At 49.8% G+C, this 9,089-nt stretch overlaps 1 protein-coding gene across 1 annotated transcript in view; it reads right to left on the bottom strand.

Moving 5' to 3' along the window:
* RBFOX1 (RNA binding fox-1 homolog 1) overlaps positions 1-8,462 on the bottom strand; it is a 1,454,978-nt gene extending 1,446,516 nt beyond the window's left edge. The window contains exon 1 of the mRNA XM_045072277.1: positions 7,552-8,462. The gene's annotated coding sequence lies outside the window, so the exon portion shown is untranslated. The remainder of the gene's footprint in view (positions 1-7,551) is intronic.
* Positions 8,463-9,089: the final 627 nt, after the last annotated feature.

A 9,089-nucleotide genomic window follows, 5' to 3' on the forward strand; every position in this document is an offset into this window, starting at 1 on the left:
TTTGTTCTCAGGGAGATTGGTCATTCCAAAGCTTTTCTGACTCCTAAGGAACTCCATTAGCTTAGGTCAATGTGCCATCATCTCCTTAGCTAGTAGCATCCTGCCTGCTATAATTCAGAATGACCAAACTCCCCAGATCAGAAATGAGAAGCCCTCCCAGGAAGAGTCCCCTATTCTTAAAGACAGGTATCAATTACCCTCTCTATTCCCCAAAAGGAAACTCCTGAAATTTCCCAACCTGTGCAAACGAGAACTATTTTCTTTCCCTTAGGGAAATTTCTGCACACAAGCTCTCCATTATCGGCCTTTGCAATGAGCCTAAACTGAACTCGGTTTTTTAAGACTGCCAAGGGAAAAGATGGTGTTCTTCACAATGCCATGACCGTAGGCTACGCCACAGGCTAGGCTTCCCTTCAGAAAGACCTAAGGAGGAGCAGCGCATTCCTGGGGCCTCATTAAGAGACTCACTCTAGAACACAACCAATGACCCCAGAATCAAGACGGAGGGCGTGTCCCAAGGGAAGCAGACGCACAGCTAGCACTGCGGGATCTAGCTAAGGCCACTGTTGCTGAATCAGCCTCTCGATTCCCCGCTCTGTCACTTCTCATAACGAGTCTAATAAATTAGTGTTTCTCTCTGCCAATCAATCAGAGCTCGTGCATATGGCCACTGTCAGCAGTCCTCTGCAGGCGGAACTCCATATAGCGACTCAGGTCTGTCAACTCCTTCAAGTATACATTTGCAGCTACACTGGGTTCCTCCCCTTCACTCTCAATTTATCATCTTGGTTACAGTCAAAAAGGAAAATGAAGGAATCACATTTCGGAGCCAATTTGCTGCCTAGAGGAATTGTGAAATTCTAGCAGCAGCAATAATGGTAATAATGATATCATCATTATTAAATGACAATAATAATTGCCACTATTATCCTAGCAAGCGCCCCTACTAAACACATACTACATGCCAGGCCCTTTGCTGGAGTAATTTACGAAGCTGATCAATCACTAAACTGACCCTGCAACACAGGGGTGATTCTTACCTTCATATATAGGGGGATACTGAGACACAGAGAGGTTAACTAAGGCCAGCGGTCATGGAGCTAGAATGTGATGAAGCTGGGAAACAAAGCTGGACAGTGTGATTAAAAAATCCTAACAAGTGCCCTGCACTGCCTCCTACCTGCCTTGTGTCCTCTAACGGTCCCTCTATTATGCCCATCAGCACCCAAGGACACCCTCTCCCTGCACAGGAGAAGAGACATACAGAGTATCCGGAAGCAATTACTTGAGTCTGCAACTTATTTCTTGGACCTCAGTTTCAGTACCTGAAAAACAGGGATATAAAGGGCTTGTGATAAGAGTTGATGAAACGCAGTGTGTGGAGCCGCCCACAAAAGGGGCTTCCAACAGGGGGCAGCTCTAGTGGAATGGATGAGGGTACAAAGAAGACACTTTCAAACACCTAAGTCCATGCCCTCATCTCTGACCCTATATCCTAAAATTCATAGAAAAGAGAAAATTGAGGAAAAACAGGCCGAATAAGGTGGTTACACAAGTTTATCTATTATGTTGGCAAAGGTCTAATTTTGTTCTCAGAAGAAATGAAAGTGGACCTGACTCAGACGACAGAGTGATCCTGCTTCAATGGCAGGAACAGCGGTTTGCACACTGTGCGGAGTGCTTATCAGACTGCTGCCAGCCTCCGGTGTCTTATACCCGAGGACTTCCTATAGCCAGAGATGTGCTCCAAGACTTCCTGAAAAATCATACTTAGAGTTCTGGGGTATCTGGGGATTGGGGCCAGAGGTGCGGTGAGCAGCCCAGGGCTCTTAGGATCCAAGGAGAGGAACAGCAAATCAGGAGACGGACTGCACCAATGCAACCCACTCTTATACAACCAAAAAGAAATATGGCAGCAAATAGAAACAGGTGCCCTGTTTTCTTTTTGTCCCTCTGATTGACTCAGCATCACTTCTCAGAGCAACCCAAGCTAAGCAGCAAGGTCCCCCTAACCTCTGCCCTGCACCACCTCCTCCCTCCCTAGCCTCTTACAAAGGCAGAGAAAGCAGTGGAGTATGCAGTGATTGGTATCCTGGGCTAGAGACTCAGACCATCAGCTTCAAAGTCCTGGGTATGCCATTTACCTGCTGTGGTGTCCTGAGACAAATTGCTTTAGCCTGCCTATACCTGGCAAGCTATCACAAAATGGAGATATGAAGAGAATCCACCTCAAAGTGTGTTAGATGCACCAAATGGAACAATTCACTATTTCCATAGCACGCATCTACGCTGTGCCACACGCCATGTTAGATGCTAAGGATACAGTGTTTTCTGAATCAGGAGTGTGCATGGCCCACCTGGAGTTGACCATTCAGTAGAGTAAGAGAAAGAGATAAAACAGATCACTCAAGTAAACAGAAAGCTGCCCCCGGGATAACGGTAAGGAAGGAGAGCCCACACAGGGAAAAGAGTGAGGGTCCCCCTGAGTAAGAGACTTTTGATGGATGAGTGGGGAGTGAACGAGGTGAAATGTGAGGGAGGGAGATGCTCACAGGCCAGAAAAGCACAGCTCAATACGTAGCAATGCAGGCAGAGTACTTAGCACAGCTTGTGCTGTGTAGGAAGTGTTCACAACATACAAACTTTTTATTGTCACAGTGTATCTAACAGTCAGTGACAGACTTCCAGGGTTGTGCATAAAGAGAGACAGGTTTTGGGTCAAATATGGGAAGAAAACGGAACTATCCCGATGTTCAAACCCTCCATCAAACCATATCTCCACCTTCCAAGGCCAGGAGAGCCTCCAAAGATGGGTGATGTTGACTATACTCAGAGCTTGCAGGAGGTAACCCCCTTCTTCCTGCCAGTATCCAACATCACATCAATCAATGGGAGAACCATGTGGCCACCTTGCAAAAGGAAACCTACTAGAAGAGATGACGGGTTAAGAAGATCTACATGCAGAAAAGATGCTGACCAAGGCACGTGGAAGATGTGTGTAGCAGGTTATGGGGAAATGTCCCCTCTTTGAAGGCCCTCAGAGAAAAAAACCAAGCCAATGTATACAGATATATGCTCAGTATTGCACCCACATACAAAGAGAGTTACTGAGAAACTTGAGGGGTTTTTTTTTTCCTTTAATCTTGTCCTTGAATGGAAGACTTTGTTCTCATTCCCAAAGGAGAGGGAAAAAACAAAGCTTATCTTCTTAGATGTTGGGGACTTACCCTTCCAGATACCAGGAAATCTATGGACCAAATCTGGAGATGAATCTGAACGTTGACACAAAAGCTGGCTGGGCCAAGAATGCACGCTTGTTTGTTTATTCTTCTCAGAAACATCTGACTGTATTTCCCACAATGCTTAAGCCATAAATATATCATTGAATTTCTCTGCATTAAAACTGCCAGTGGCTTCCACTGGAATACTATCCAGACCCCCATAAAAGCTCAAGAACCTACTTATATGACCCAACTTCATCCTTATAATATTATCATTGCTTCTGCCTCAAGGCCTTTGCACTTGCTATTCTCTGTCTCTGAAACATTCTTCTTCTTCTTTTTTTTTTTTTTTTTAAGATTTTATTTATTTATCTATGGAGTGGGCACTGAGGAGGGCAGAGGAAGAGGGAGAAGCACACTCCCTAATGAGCTGGGAGCCTTACATAGGGCTCAGTTCCAGTACCCTGGAATCATGACCTGAGCCAAAGGCAGATGCTTCATCAACTGAGCTGCCCAGACACCCCTCTGAAACTTTCTTCATGCAAATGACCACCTTAGAATGGAAACTCCATCATGACAGGGGTATCTCTATATACTGTTCATTATGTATTTCAAGCGCTTTGAACGCTGGTTGGCACATAGTAGATACTCAGGGGATGAGTGTTAAGACATACCAGGACTTCTTTTCACTTAGATCTCTGCTCAAATCTCTCTTCCTTGGAAAGCCCTTCCAAGTCAGTCTCTACCATATTGTCACATTACAATTTTTCTATCCCTTGTCATTATCCTTACAAAAATACATTTTCATCCCTTCCTTATTGTCTCACTTTCCCCACGACAATAGAAACCCCCATAGAACAACGTTCTCATTGTCCTTTCTCCCTGAGCAAAATGACTGATGTGTGGTATGTCCTGGCAAAGTATTTATTGCATTAGGCACTCCTTTCCCCAAGAAAGACACACCCATCAGGAGTAGCAGAGAACAGACACCCCATCGCCTGTGTCTAGTGACCAGTAACAAACTAATGGTAACGATGGTGCTTGGAGCAACTACAGATAGAAAACAGGGTGACTGTCTCTCCTTAAAAGGAGAGGTGATTGTCTTTCCTTAAAAGCTCATGTGTCATATCCATAAGACCACTTAAACCTTACAATCTAGAGAACCATGTTCTGTTGAAGTCACCTGAATGTGCTGGGTACCCCTCATTTTGTAGCTCGCTCACTGACGGGTTCTTTAATTAAAGGTTTAATATTTATATATGTGCCTTGAGGCAGTATTTTAAATAATGTTAGTAGGCATTAGGGAGAGCCTCAAGACTCCTTTAAAAACATCATCTCTGTGTTTGAGGTCTTTGGTATAACGAAGTATTCTCTTGGGCAATATGGGGGAATGTGCAGGTGACAAATTGCCGGATGATTTTAGGAAAGTCGACCAATATTAGTTTATGGAGCATGCTTACTATATAGCTCTCATGCTGGGTGGCAAAGGCGGGACTAGCTGCCCTGTGTCCTTCAGAGCAAATGCACTTGGATTTCAATAGTCTTCATACACGCCACTGGGAAATCACTGCATCCCTAAAGTATTTTCTGTGTCAGATCCGATTTCCCTCTTGGAATGTGTTCATTACTCCACACATCAGCTTAAAGGATGCAAATAAAATGGTCTAATGTTTAGAAGGTGAAATGCCAGACATATTTATACAGAGCAGACCCTTTTTTCTGGATGCAGGAAAACAAAAACAAAAACAAAACAACAAACAAACAAACAAACAAAAACCTGATCTGAAAGAGATTTTATAAACTATAATGGTTTGGTATGGCTTGAACTGAAAAGACTTAACTTGTTTAAAAAAAAAAAAAGAGTCATCAGAGACATGAGGATGTCTGAAAGGCCTGTGCTCAGACCTTAGAGGAGTAGGTAAAAAAATAGCATCAATTATCATGAAGAGAAAATAGAGCAGAGTGGGTCAATTCCAGGAGGAAAAATCTGCTCAGACCCACGTTTTGGCTCGTTTCTGAGTGGAAAACTCTGGGACCACAGGGTGATATTAAAAAGACAGTGTGTTCTGAGGAAAGTGAGATTTACTGAGAAGATGCTTCCATCCCAGGAGGCTGAGGAGAAGCAGGCCTTTCTGTTGATTAGAAGAAATGCACAAGTGCCACAAAAACTTAATTTCAGGACATCTGTGCATGCTGAGATGGCTTCAAAGGTCACCAACTTGCATCCCAGCCTGTCTGGGATGGGCTGCCTTTCTCTGACCCTCCTTAGCACTTGTGGAGAAAGGAGAGGAGACTTACCTCAGAGAGACTGAGGCTTCTGCTGAGCAACCTCTCTTTACGATTAATCTTCCTTTTTGTCTCCATTTCATTTGTTAAGAGAAAGTGTGTGTGTGTGTATAAGGGAAAATGCCTGCCCTTTCTATTCCACCGGGTGTCATAAGGCTGAAAATATGGACTAATCTACTTGATTAACAAAACAAAATAAAACAAAACTAACATTATGCAGGTACTACCGTGTGCCAGACCTTTTTCTAAGGTTTATTGCTTTATTTATTTCTCCCTCAAGCCCTCTGAGGCCAATACCATCACTGAAACTCCCATTTAACAGGTAAACAAACTGAGGCACAGAGAAGTCCAGTAACTTCCCCAAGGTCACACAGCTAGCAGGAGGGGGCAGACTATGCTTTTCTCCCTGGTAAAACTCTACTCTCTAGAAACCTTAAAATACCCCAGAACCATACCACATGATGTCTATTTCTTCCTAACCCAAATCAGCCATGAGTTAACTTAGAAGAAACCCAGTGGATTCCTCTGGACCCAGTGCTTCCTCCAAAAAGCATATTTGGAGTCAGCCCCTTTGTTGGCCAGCAAAGCCCCTGCCAGAGCCACCTTTACCCTTTATAGGCCCCAGGTCCTCTACCGCTGAAGAAAAAAAGACCTTGACCAAAATAAATCTGCCTGTGTCTCCAGATGGGCCCTCTGTGGTCATTTAAAAATGAAAGAATTCGGGTTCTCTTTGTCCCCCCCCCCATGAAGATATATGGGGAATGGAGGGTAAATGAACTAGGACAAGGGCTGGGAAGGATCACCAGCTGGGATGCACTGGATTTAAATAAATAAGTAAAAGGTGACTACTGTTTTAAAATAAAACTCAAGTTATGGCGCATCATATTTCAGCCCAAAGCTATCTGGCATCACCTCCCCCTCTTCTTGCCAAGTTCCACTGAGAAGACCCGTGGTTGGGTGCCAATGCCCTACACCACCAGGCGTGGATCTCCAAGCACATGAACAGCCCCGCCCCACACACTCCTGGGCAGGCAGGTGCACCCTGGTCCTTGCCCGAGGATACATGAAGGGCCCTCAGCTCCCTGGCAGCAGGGAATGGAGTTGGTAGTTCCTGCGCCGGGTGGGTCCTGGTCTTCCCCCTTCCTTCCCGCGCAGGCAGCTTCCCAGGCTCTCGGTGACACCTGGTCCCTAGACCTAGAGCCTTGGAGGCTCCAGGACCACCTCGGCCAGTTGGTCCCCCGAAGCAGGACGTGGAAACAAAGCCCCGCAAACCCCGCCCTCATCCCCATCCCTGAAGCTGAGAAACTGGAGCTGTAAAGGGGCGACCCCCGGCCTGCACTCCCACACTGCTTCCTCTGCTACCGCCAGGGTCCTCCCCGCCACCACCCCTCTCCGCCCAACTACACACCCGGGGTGAAGTGGTCTAAGACATCGAAGGGGTGCGGCAGGAGTTTCCAAGTCCCAAGCTCCCAAGCTGACCCCAGGGTTGAGCGCGCGGCGACATCTCGGGTGCCTTTAGGCCAGTACCAATAAACTGAAGCTCTTCCTCCAGCTCAGCGACCCTCCTCTTCCCCACCTTCCACAGGGGCTTGCGTTTCTAACCCCCTCTTACGCCGCCGAAGTGCTTCCTCCCCCAGACCTCCAGAAGGGCGGTGGGAAAGGCAACGACCCAGGGCGCGCTGAAAGCTCGCTTCCAGCCGGCCACAGAGAATAACCAAAGTGCGCAGGCTGGTTCGCGCCGCTCCCTGCACCTGGGACTCGGGTCCCAGGAGGGCGGACGAGACAGCCTCGGAGCTCTTGAGGGGCGCTCTGGGGCGAGGAGGGGCGTGCTTATGGAAGTGAAATGCTAGGGCTCACGATCTTGGCCCCCTGCGTGGACCTACACGGAGATATCTCTACCGCACAGAAAAAGTTCCCAGTCCAGCGTGTCTAGCCTGGTGCTGGGAGGCCAGCTCTCGGAGACCTAACTCTTGCCCCTGTGGGACCCTTAGGGCCAGGAGGAGGGAAGGGGAGACGCGGGGGCGGTGACTCCGCCTGGACTTACCTAGAACTCCGGGAGAGCGCGGCTCCAGTCGCCTTCCGCTCGTGTCCCCAGACCCTCCAATTCCCCTGCGCTCTCTGCACCCCCAGCCACAGTCACCATGAGCTGGAGGCGGCGAAACGGGGTGCTGATTTCTCCCACGCTGTCCGCAACTTCGCGGACAGGTCAGCCCCGCCCTGGCGCCCCTGCCTGGGCGGCGAGCTGGGCACAGCTGGGCAAGGCGCGGGTCCGGACAGCCCGGGTCCTAACGGCCACTGCCAGGGTGTGTAGAGCGCAAGGTTCTTCAGGGCGGAGGCACCGTTCGCTCCTCCGCGCTCTGCCTGGGTTGGAGGCTCAGAGTTCTCTCACTCCGGACGCAGGGGCGGGGCACACGGCTGTCCCCTCCAGATGCGGGGATCCTTGTTGGTTCCTTCCTCCTCCTGTCCCGGAGGCGCACGCGTGGGTCCGGCCGCAGCTGCTTCTGCTGTCCCCAGGGCTGGCAGAGCGCCCCCACCCCACGGCGGGTGCAGTCGGGGGCTGGGGAGAAGAGGAAGGGATTCCCCTACCCGAGTTCGGGTTTTCCCAACCGCTCAGACCCCGGGTTCTGTCCGTTGCAGCAGCCGGCTGCTGCGAGTACCACTTCAGGGCAGCGCCGCCTGTGCCACCCGCTCCAGCTGGAGGAGGAGGCAGCGGCGGCGCGGCTCGCACGGGGACTGGAAAGGAGGTGACCTTCAAACCCCGCGCTCGCGCTCGGGGAGACCGGGAGGAGGGCTGGGGTGATGGAGGGGAGCAGTGTACGCCCGGTCAGCCCACGAGAGCGCTTGCTGGCAGGCAGCAGAGAGTGAAAAGGAGATCTTCAAACAAAAATACAGATTAGAAAATAAACAAAGGAGAGCGGAGCGAGCGAGCGAGAAAATGTGTGCATGTGTGTGTGCGTGTGCGCGCGTGTCTATGTGAGTGAGTGTGTGTGTGTGTGTGTGTGATAGAGAGTGAGAGAGAGAGAGAGAGAGAGAGAGAGTGTGCGCGCGCACGACAGGCAGCAAGCAGCCCCGGCTGCGGAGCCAAAAATAATCCGGTGCGAGCGGGAGCGCCCCCTCCCCCTTCCCATCGCCAGGGCCGCTGCTGCTGTCACGCGTGCAGCCCCGGATTCCAGCAGGCAGCGGAGGGCAGAGCCGGGGTCCGTGGGAGACTCCGTGCCTAGGTCTCCTGGCCTAAACAGGTGAAGGTGTGAGAGTTGGAAGTAGGAGTAATGATCCCGTCTTTAGCGTCCCCAAGTCCTTGTCCCAAAGCAGACTCGCTTACTGAGCACCGGCGCCTCCCTCCATCTTGACCCCCACAGTGAGAGCAGACAAACGCCCGGGAGAAATGCTAAGTGGCGGCGGCTTCTTGACCCCATCCACTTCTGGTCTGGGAAAGTTGTCTGGCAAATCTAAATCCAGCGGCCCGGCATGGATGGAGCCCTACCCAAGAGGCAAAAAGTTACTCGAGCCAGATAACCCTGCTGGAAGTGGGAGTGCACGTGGCCCCTGCCCTCCCCTCTCGGAGAATCGTGCACTGGGTGC

This window comes from Mustela putorius, unplaced genomic scaffold, assembly GCF_011764305.1.
Source record: "Mustela putorius furo isolate JIRA1106 unplaced genomic scaffold, ASM1176430v1.1 tig00004007_pilon_pilon_pilon, whole genome shotgun sequence".
NCBI lineage: Eukaryota > Metazoa > Chordata > Mammalia > Carnivora > Mustelidae > Mustela > Mustela putorius.